Genomic DNA, 12,011 nt, shown 5'->3' on the forward strand with positions numbered 1-12,011 from the left:
TATCCTTGGAAGGTTGGAAGATGATTCTTAAGCTCTTTGGGAAGCCTTTAACTTTTCGTTACTTATTTACATGCATTGTAAGTAAATCTATATACTACTAAACTCTTGTGTTTATTTGATACTTTGCAACCTTTAATTGGAAACAATGGTATATTATAAGATAACAATTTTTAATCAATATACCTCAAATCAGCTAACTTAAAGAATGAATCCTAAAATCCAGTACCCATGACTCCTGTGGGATTGTAATTTGGGCACTTCAGCACCATCATTCCTTCTGACTACACTTTCCAAAAAGCCATAGGTTCTGTGGTACAAGGGAATGTGAAAGGGATGTATTTTCATCCACTTTACTGCCTCCTTCTGGCCATTGCATCCAACCAGCTCATAGCAAAAGACAGTCAGTAGATAAGCTAGCAAAGGAATAAGAGTTATGGAGACCCAAACTATTAACACTTGACTGACCTATATTTTTATTTTGCATATAATTGATACATGAATATGCATCTTAGCAATATTGACAAACATAGTGAACAGAGTCTATAGTGATGAAGTCTACATGTAATATAAATCTGATAAAGCAACACAGAGAGAGAGAGAGAGAGAGAGAGAGAGAGAGAGAGAGAGAGAGAGAGAGAGGGGGGGGAGGAAAGAGAGAGAGAGAAAGAGAGGAAAGAGAAAGAGAGAGAGGGAGAGGAAACAGAGAAAGAAGGAGACTAAAGAGAGAGAGAAAGAGAGGGAAAAAGAGAGAGGAAGAGGAAAGAGAGAGAGGAGAGAGAGAGAGAGAGAGAGAGAGAGAGAGAGAGAGAGAGATGCCAATATTGCCATTCCCTCACTATTTCTCTATCTATTTGTCTGTCTATCTGTATGTGTAAAAACAATCTGGTTGCAGAGATTGTAAAAATGAGAACTAGAAAATAAAATTTCTGGCCTAATTTCTTTTTTAAAAAAATGAAAAGAGGAAGTCTTTCAATTCACAATAAAAATGTAATCATCAAATTATTTACATGTCCTTGAAAAGGGATATCTTCGAAACAATTTCTTTGCTTCTTTGTTTGTAAATCTGCACTCTTTACTGTATTATTAATAAACTATAGAAGGATATTGAAGGACATTTTATCAAGACATGATGTTTACTTTTATACAAAAGCTAAAAGTTTGAAATATGCAATGGGATCATAACAATGAATACAATGTCATGAGAATGGAGATGCATTCTGAAAGTAAATTGTAATTATGAAACAGAATGTAATAACTAAGTTAACATAGATCATAAAAAGCTACATGATAAGATCCATGTAACTTAGTCTTGTATGCACCATGCAGAAAAAATTGGGGTCCAGCTGGAAGCCCAGATGTCTTTGTTTCTTTTCCAGTTTAAATGTTCTGGTTGTAGAAGACAAAAAATTGGACAAGATCATAAAATATAAAGATCTTAAAATTGAACTTGAAATATTATGGCATAAACTGCCCATGGTGGTTCTAGGGGTTATCAGCACACTGGGTGACATATAAAAAAATCTTGGACAACACTTAGAAAATTTGCATACACCAGCTAAAGAACTTAATAATAATGGAATAGTGGCCTGAACTTAAGCAGAACTAAAAGCTCTGGATAGGAAAATGAGATATATAATGACAATGAACCAAGCCCATCATCCCCACAGCAATGTTAACAAACTCTATTACCAAGGAAAATACATAGGTGTAGAATGTTTGTAAATACACCAGGCACTTGAAGAAGATAAGGGGGCATTGTAAGAATATCTGAAGGACAGTGAAGGGGATATGCTGAAGACAGTATTCCAAGAAGGCTTTCTGAGTGCTGAAGAGGCTAAATTGATCTACAAGACAGACCAAATAGAGCACAGAATGGAGACATGGAAAGACAAAGCATTACATGGTGAGGACATTAAAAAAATGGCAGGCAAAATAGGTAATAAGAAAATCTGGCAATGGCTAAGAACAGGAAAATTCTGACTGCACAAGACCAAGCCTTAAGAAGAAATGGATACAAAGCCAGAATTGAAAAGGGAGCAAAATATATCAAGTGTCGCCTCTGCAAAGAAGCTGAAGAAACAATGGCTCACTGCTGCAAGAAGATTGCACAGGCTGACTACACACAATGGCATGACAAAGTAGCAACAATGATGCATTGGAAGATTTGCAACAAATATCATTTGGCTGAAAGTAAGAAATGGTGGGACCATAAAATAGAGAAACTTATAGAAAATGAAGTAGCTAAAGTGCTCTGGGACTTTAGAATTCAAACAGTCACCTTTCACATAACATACCAGACTTAATAATCATTGATAAAAAAAGGACTGGATAGTGGACATGACACTACCTGGAAACATCTGACTGGAAGAGAAAAAACTAGAGAGAATAAAATAAAAAGACCTGCAAATAGAAATAGAATGAATATGCAAAAGAAAGCAAAGGTAGTACCCATAGTAATAGGTACCTGGAGAATAATCCCAAAATAACTGGAGCACCACTTGAACAGAATTGGCATTGACAAATACACTATTAGTCAATTGCAAAAGGCAGGTTTACTTAGAATGGCTTACATCCTGTGACGACAACTCTAATGTCATTAAATATCAACATCTGCCTATCTCAGGACTTGGAAAGGATTCTATAGTTGGATAAAAATGCCAAATCCAGTCAAACATCTGGCTGACTGTGCAATAAACCATAATAGTAACAATAATTACCTTCCATCTGTCAAATAATTTTGGAAGAAATAATATTCCAAAATGACATGAGATAATGATAGACAATATACTGATCGGTAAATGACCTCCTAAAATTCAGGGAAGTATCAGTTATAATCTTGTTGTTGTTGTTAGTTGCAAAGTTGTGTCCGACCCATCGCGACCCCATGGACAACATTCCTCCAGGTCTTCTACCATCTTCTGGAGTCCATTTAAGCTTATGCCTACTGCTTCAATGACTCCATCCAGCCACCTCATTTTTTTGTTGTCCCATTCTTCTATTGCCCTCAATCTTTCCCAGCATTATGTTCTTCTCCAGTGAGTCTTTCCTTCTCATTAGGTGGCCAAAGTATTTGAGTTTCAACTTCAGGATCTGGCCTTCTAAACAGCAGTCAGGGTTGATCTCCTCTAGGACTGAATGGTTTGATCACCTTGCAGTCCAGGGGACTCGCAGGAGACTTCTCCAGCACCACAGTTCAAAGGCCTCAATTCTTTTGCACTCAGCCTTTCTTATGGTCCAACTTTCACAGCCATATATTGCAACTGGGAAAACCATGGCCTTGACTATACACAGTTTTGTTGGCAGGGTGATGTCTCTGCTTTTTAGTATGCTGTCTAGATTTACCATAGCTTTCTTCCCCAGGAGTAAACATCTTTTAATTTCTTGGCTGCAGTCCCCATCTGTAGTGATCTTGGAGTCCAGGAAGATAAAATCTGTCACTACCTCCATTTCTTCCCCATCTATTTGCCAGGAGTTGAGAGGGCCGGATGCCATGATCTTGGTTTTCTTAATATTGGACTCTCTCTTGGTTTTCTTTTGGACTCTCCATCTTCACCCGCATCAAGAGGCTCTTTAGTTCCTCTTCACTTTCTGCTATTAAAGTGGTATCATCTGCATATCTTAAGTTGTTGATATTTCTCCTGGCGATCTTAATTCCAACTTTTGATTCATCTAGCCCTGCCTTTCTCATGAAGTGCTCTGTATATAAGTTAAATAGACAGGGCAACAGAATACAGTACAGCCTTGCTGGACTCCTTTCCCAATTTTGAACCAATCAGTGGTTCTATGTTCAGTTCCCATCTCTTTAAGAACTTGCAACAATTTGTTGTGATCCACACAATCAAAGGCTTTAGCATAGTCAATGAAGCAGAAGTAGATGTTTTTCTGGAATTCCCTAGATTTCTCCATGATTCAGCGTATGTTGGCAATTTGATCTCTAGTTCCTCTGCCTATCGAAATCCTGCCTGTACTTATGGAAGTTCTCGATCCACAAACTGCTGGAGTCTAGCTTGTAGGATTTTAAGTGTAACTTTACTTGCATGTGAAATGAGTGAAATTGTGCGATAGTTTGAACATTCTTTGGCATTGCCTTTCTTTGGAATTGGAATGTAAACTGACCTTTTCCAATCCTGTGGCCACTGTTGAGTTTTCCAAATTTGCTGGCAAATTGAGTGTAGCACTTTTACTGCATCGTCTTTTGAGATTTTGAATAGCTCAGCTGGAATACTGTCACCTCCACTAGCCTTGTTGTTGCTCAGATTTTCTAAGGCCCATTTCACTTCACATTCTAGGATGTCTGGCACGAGGTCAGTGACCACCCCATCGTGGTTATCAGGGAGGTTAAGCTCATTCTTGTATAGTTCTTCTGTGTGATTTTGCCACCTCTACTTAATCTCTTCTGCCTCTGTTAGGTCCCTGCCATTTTGGTCCTTTATCATGCCCATCTCTGCATGAAACGTTCCCTTCATATCTCCAGTTTTCTTGAAGAGATCTCTGGTTCTCCCTATTCTATTGTTTTCTTCTATTTCTTTGCACTTTTTTCATTTAAGAGGGCATTCTTATCCTCTTCTAGCTATTTTCTGGAATTCTGCATTCAACTGGGTGTATCTTTCTCTTTCTCCCTTACCTTTCACTTCCCTTCTTTCCTCAGCTATTTGCAAAGCTTGCTCAGACAGCCATTTTGCTTTCTTTCATTTCTTTTTCTTTGGGATGGTTTTAGTTGCTACCTCTTGTACAATGTTGCCAACCTCTGTCCATAGTTCTTCAGGCACTCTGTCTATCAGATCTAATTCCTTAAATCTATTTGTAATCTCTACTCTATATTTATCAGGGATATAGTTTAGTTCATACCTGAGTGGCCTAGTGTTTTACCCTACTTTCTTCAATGTAAGCCTAAATTTTGCAATGAGAAGCTCATTATCTGAGCCATAGTCAGCTCCTGGTCTTGTTTTACTGACTGTATAGAGCTTCTCCATCTTTGGCTGCACAGCACATGGTCAATCTGATTTCTGTGTTGACCGTCTGATGATGTCCATGTGTAGAGCTGTCTCTTGAGTTGTTGGAAAAGAAAATTTGCTATGACCATTGTATTCTCTTGAAAAATTCTATCAGCCTGTGCCTTGCTTCATTTTGTACTCCAAGGCCAAACTTGCCTGTTATTCCAGTTATCTTTTGGCTTCCTACTTTAGTATTCCAATCCCCCATGATGATAAGGACATCATTTTTTGGTGTTGATTCTATAAGGTGCTGTAGGGCTTCACAGAACCAGTCAATTTCATCCTCTTCAGCACCAGTGGTTGGGACATTGGACTACTGTAATATTGAATGGTTTGCCTTGGATTCGCACTGAGATCATTCTGTCATTTTGGGGATTGCATCCTAGTATTGCTTTTCCTACTCTTTTATTGACTATGAAGGCTACTCCATTTCTTCTGAGGGATTCTTGCCCACAGTAGTATACCTGATGGTCATCTGAGTTAAATTCACCCATTCCTGTCCATTTTAATTCGCTGATTCCTAAGATGTCGATGTTCAGTCTTGTCATCTCTTGTTTGACCACGTCCAGTTTGCCTTGATTCATGGATTTTACATTCCAGGTTCCTATGGAGAAAAGATCTTTACAGCATCAGACTTTCCTTTTACCACCAGATGCATCCACAGCTGAGAATCCTTTCGGCTTTGGCCCAGTCATTTTACTCTTTCTGGCACTACTAGTATTAGCCCTCTGCTCTTCCCCAGTAGCATATTGGACACCTTCTGACCTGAGGGGCTCATCTTCCAGCGTCATATCTTTTTGCCTTTTGGTACTGTCCATGAGGTTTTCCTGGCAAAGATACTGGAGTGGGTTGCCATTTTCTTCTCCAATGGATCATATTTTTTCAGAATTCTCTGCTATGACCTGTCCATCTTGGGTGGCCCTGCATGGCATAGTTTATAGCTTCATTGAGTTACACAAGCCCCTTCGCCATGACAAGGCAGTAATCCATGAAGGAGCACTGATAATCTACTGAATATGAAAGGAGATAAACCTGGGATTTCTGCTTGCAAAGCATTTGTTGTTGCTTATTACAGTTATATCCTAGCTCTTCTCCAGAAGAAAAACTACATATTGCAAAAATGTAATTTTCTTTTAGGTTACAAGGGAACAAGCTGTAAATGGATAAAGTTACAAATGTATTCTATTGGCTTGCTATTTTGTTCCACATGGCAGCGATAAAAACCTGAATAGTCATGAAAGACATGAGACAATTCTAACTCAAAATAGGCTACCTACCCTATAATTCTTGTGAAATCTAACTCCCAACATCTCACATTATTGCTCATGCCAACTGTGATGTTAGGAATTGCATATCATTTGAAATTATTATTTTTTTCATACAAAAGTTCTTGCAAGTATTATGTTGTGTACTGATCACTAGAAATGTATTGAAAACCAAACTGTTCATGGATTATATAATTTCAAATTGCTGGAAAATTTAAAATGGAAATGATGCTACTAATTTAGATTACATTTAGTTTTTTAAATATTTAACTATTACATTGAAAGCTTAAATATTGCTACATACTAGGGGCATTTGCTAGCATATTTTCTTTATATGCTACATATGTTAGGATATAACTGTAATAAACAACAACAAATGCTTTGCAAGCATAAATCCCAGATTTATTCCCATTCATATTCAGTAGATTATCAATGATACTTCCCTGAATTTTAGGAGAGCATTTACCAATATACCTATCAGTATATTTTTTATCATTATCTCATGACATTTTGGAATATTACTTCCTTCAAAAGTATTTGACAGATGAAAGGTAATTATCGTTACTATTATGGTTTATTGCATATTCAGCCAGATGTTTGACTGGATGTGGCATTTTTATCCACCTATAGAATCCTTTCTGGGATAAGCAGATGTTGATATTTGATGGTGTTAGAGGTGTCATCACAGGATGTAAGCTTTTCTAAGAAAGCTGCCTTTTGCAATTGATTAATGGTCTATTTGTCAATGCCAATGGTGTTCAAGTGGTGTTCCCGATTGTTTTTGGATTGTACCTATTACTATGGATACTACCTTTGTTTTCTTTTGCCATATTCATTCTATTTCTATTTGCTACATATTAATTATAGAAAACCTTCATTGTCTGTGATAAGTTTCTTTTCAAAATAGATACAGTTATAATATATTTCACATATGGCATCAATCTACATTTCTATAAAGTATAATGCAATAGGTTAATGAGATTTATAGCATAGTAAGGTCACATTAAGAATACAATAGAAACAGTGGTGGAATTCAGCTGGTTCATACCAGTTCAGCAGAACCGGTAGCTAATTTTTTGTTGCCCAGGCCCAGAATGGACTTTCAGAAGTGGCATCCACACAGAGAACCAGTTGTTCACATATTTGAATCCCACCACTGAATAGAAGTGTATAAATCTATGTATGATATGGTAAAGTGGACCAGGAAAAAAAGAATCCTTCTCATAAAGGTCAAACCAACAGCATCTATAACCAACTATGCTGACATAAAAATGATAACAGATTTACAAAAAAAGTACTCAAATAACTATCTTGTGATGACATAATATCAGTACATATATGTAAATTTTGTCACTTGAGTGATGACATCAACATTGTTATCATTTGACCCCTCCCCATCCTTCCCAAAATGGCTCTAATTTCTGTAGAATTATGCAATGAAATGCTATATGTGAAATGTGATAAAAAGTAAAGTTACGACAAAGAGCCAATTTGTTGTAATGGTTAAGGCATCAGGTTAGAAACCAGGAGACTATGTGTTCTAGTCCTTAGGTACAAAGCCAGCTGGGTGACCTTGGGCCAGTCAATTTCTTTCAGCCCTAAGATGGTGGGAATGGCAAACTACTTCTGACATCTTGCCAAGAAAATCACAGGGACTTATATAGGCACCCTCTGAGAATTAGATATCTTAAATAGAAGAAAGAAGCTACCACTACTCAAGTCCCAAGAGCTACATAGAACTGTCAGTATGAGTGGCAGGGTGCTCTGAATATCAATTGTTAGGGAACAATAACAAGGGAGAGCACAGTTCCTCACATGGTTTGAAGGGCCTTTGGTGCTCTCTGGACTTGGGTTGTTTTCTTACAGACAATTCATTCTCCAAATTAGGTAACCCTAGGTTTCAACCCTGAGCTGCAAATATTCTCCTTTATTTTATCACATGGTTTGCTTATAGGCTTCCTTATCAGGTAGGGCATGAGAAAGAAATTTCTAAACTAGAAATGCTTTAAATCAAATCCACACAATAATCCTTTTCCTCCCCTGTGCCCCTCCCAAACATTAAATGTTTCTAGTCTTGGTGCACCCTAAAGGTTTATATGATGGAACATTGACTGCAGTAAATGAGAAGCCTGAGGCAAGAAATATAAAGGACAATTGAAAGAGATTGTTTTCTTTCTTCTTTTTCCATGCTGTTGTTTGTTCATTAATTGTTAAGTCTATGTGATAAATATTTGAAAAAAAAATAAGCATAAGACTATATGATCTCAGGCTAGCATGTTAAATAGCAACTAAAGTTATAATCAACTGCATTAAATAGACCTATCATGCTAAGTAATGCAATTGAAGAGATTATAATTCTACCCTATTCTACTCATGTTACTGAACCACTATGATATAGCAATTTCAGCTCTCTTTGATCACCAAAGGAGAAAGATTTATCTATCACAAAAGGTGTAGCTTCTTAGCTACACAATTCAGTGGCCTCTACAGAGCTAGTTAATACTTCTGCATAGAAATAATAGAGCAGTCTTTGATGAGTTTAGATATATATCATCTAAGAATAATTGAGGAAACTCCTTGCATCTATCTGATAATTTTCTTTTTTAAAGAAAAGTTAGAAATGGCATTAATATTTCTTTTATGGTTTATTAAAATTATCATTTCTTTTAACATAACCTTGGATTAAATTTCTGAACTATTTAAACAAACACAAACACCCTAGAAAGAGTGCACAGAAGAACAATGATAAGGTGTCTGAAGACAAAATCATACAATGAACACTTGAGAGAGTTAGGTATATCTATTGTAACAGAAAGAAGGACTTGGGGTAATATGATAGCAGTCTTCCAATATTGAAGAGGCTCTCACAGAGAAGAGGGGAATAGCTTATTTTCTAAAACACCTGAGAATAGGACAAAAAGTAATGGGTGGGCAAGAGAGATCCAATCTAGAACTAAGGATAACTTTTCTGACAGTGATAACAATTAATCTGTGGAATGGCTTAACTCAGAAGATGTGGGTGCTCTATCACTGGAGGTTTTCAAGAAGGACAGCCATTTATTTGGAATGGTTGAGCAGCGAGATGGACTAGAAGAACTCCCAAGATCCCTGTCAACGCTATTTTCTATGTTCTATATTCTATGTTCTCTTTCTCTCAAATTGCCAGACTTACTCACTTTAGTTTTCTGAAAAATTGAATTAATACTATTACTATGAATCCACTGGTTTCTATACATAAGGAAATGTCCAAATCAATTTTATTTTAAAATTGAACTAAGTAACTTTAGACATGCCACTGTCTTTTAATTTCAATATGTTCTACATCTACAGGACAGTAATATTGATTCTCTTGAAGAATCTTGTTTACAAGTAGATCATTTATATGAATGAATGACAAATTTTGAAAGAAATTGAAATATTTTATATTGGGAATAATATTTTTAATTCTAATGTAAATAATATATATAATGCTTAACAATCATATAAAATAAGCTACTTCTTCAATGCCCACACTGAAAATGCTATTTGAAAGTCAGAGAGGAGTATTTTCAATTTTATTTATTTTTTTGTTAATTTTATTTGCCACCTATTTTGCTGTGGGGCTCCTCTGGGTGGCTTACAATAATAGAAAAAAAGAAAATGAAAGGAGTATAAATAGAACAGAGGTAAAATAACAAAATGATAAAACAAACAATGAAGAACACAACAAGAATACATCAATATATTAACCAGAAAGATGGCTGGTTGGAGAGCAGAGAACAAGGGGGGTTGGTGAGTAGATGCAGCAGCCACCTCCAGCATGGAATTCCCTTATTGAATCCCCAGACCAACAGGCAAAGCCATGTCTTCAGGCTCTTGTGAGATGATAGGAGGTTGGGGGCTGATCTTACCATAGAGAGTATGATATTCCAAAAGGCAAGCATTGCAGCAGAGAAGGCTCTTCTTCTGGAGCCCAAGTTCTTTGATCAGTGGGATCTGAAGTAGACCTTCTCTGGGCAGTTCATCAGATAGCCTGGACTGTTGCCATTAAGGGTTTAAAAGTCATAACCAACACCTTGAACTGAAAGCGGACCGATAGTGAAGTTTGTATAGAAGGGATTTAATATGGACCATCCTAGGGGCTCCAAAGACTGCTCTAACTGCTGAACTTTGCAATAGCTAAAGCTTCCAAATGGATTTCAAGGGTAGCCCTATGTAGACCACATTACAGTAGTTAAGGCAAGAGATGATCAGGGCTTGAGTAATTGAGCACAGAGAATCATGATCCAGGGAAGTTTGAAACTAGTGCACAAACTGAAACTGTGCAAAAGTGCTCCTGGTCATGTGTCTCCGCAGGAGACATGAGTCCAGAGAACCCCTAGGTTGTAAATTGAATCTGAACAGGATAGTGCAATCCTATGACAAACACTCCATGCATCCAAAACCACTCAGTCTTGCTGAGATTCAATTTAAGTCTGTTGTCCCTCATCCAGTTCCCTAGAGCTTCCAGGCATCATGACAGAGCAGAAACAGCATCACTAGGGTTATTATAACAGAATAATAAAGTTGGGAGGGACTTGGAGGTCTTCTAGTCCACCCCTACTTAGCCAGAAACCCTATACTATTTCAGACAAATGGTTTCCAATTTCTTTTTAAAAACCTTCAGTATTAATGTACTCACAACTTCTGGAGGCAAGCTGTTTAATTGTCCAATTGTCTAACTGTCAGGATGTTGTCTAACTGTTGTCTAACTTCAGGAAGTTTCTCCTTATTTCTAGGTTGGTTCTCTCCTTCATTAGTTTCCATCCATTGTTTCTTGTTCTGCTTTCATGTGCTTTGGAGAAAAGGTTGGCTCCCTTTTCTTTGTGGCAGTTCTTTAGATATTGGAAGACTGCTATCATGTCACCCCTAGTCCTTCTTTTCATCAGAATAGACATACCCAGTTCCTGCAACCATTCTTCATGTTTTAGCCTCCAGCCACCTAATAAACTTTGTTGCTCTTCTCTGCACTCTTTTCAGGTCCCAACATCTTTAATTATATCATGGTGACCAAACCTAGGTGCAATATTACAAGCATGGCTTTTTTTGTAATAGAATGCACTGGAACTGCGTCCCACCACATTTTTTCAACAGGGCCCCCACAGCCAGGCCTACCACGCCCCGACACCTGTCACACCTCGTCTGTTCAGTAGTGACTTCTTTCACTTTCTCCTTCTTCCTCCTCCTTTGAACAATCCTTCACTCCCAGTGCAGCTTTTTCAGACCCAGATCTCAGTTTGTCCGGAGCCTTTGCAGAAGGTCTTTGGAAACGAAGCTCTGCAGCAATTGGATGAGGTGGGAACCATTCCTTTTGCTTTTGGACCGGCTCTGAAATGGGCTGGAAGTAGTGGCCTGAAGATGCCTATTTGGCTTTGCAGCAAGCAAGGGGACAGGAGGCACATGAATGCATGCCAGTATGGTATCTCAAAACACTGGGTTTTTTTCCCCTGCTGCTGGATTTTCTTTTCCATACTGTTTTTTTTTCTTCTTTAAAGATTACTTTAAAGAAGTACTCCTATTCTGCATCAAGTAAACTTTAAAGAAACTTAAACAGCAAAAATGGCAGCAAAAATCTGGCTGCGGGAAAAAAAACTGGTCTCATGCATAGGGAATCTGCACCACCCACTTCCCCCTGTGCATCTCCCTGCATGCTTAGCCTGCTAAATCTCATTTCTAGCTGGGAATCGATTTAGCAAAGGCATGGGGAGGAGGCAGGTGGTGCAGATTCCCTGTG

The sequence above is a fragment of the Crotalus tigris genome, unplaced genomic scaffold (assembly GCF_016545835.1).
Source record: "Crotalus tigris isolate CLP2741 ecotype Arizona unplaced genomic scaffold, ASM1654583v1 scf7180000017823.751728, whole genome shotgun sequence".
NCBI classification, from domain to species: Eukaryota; Metazoa; Chordata; class Lepidosauria; order Squamata; family Viperidae; genus Crotalus; species Crotalus tigris.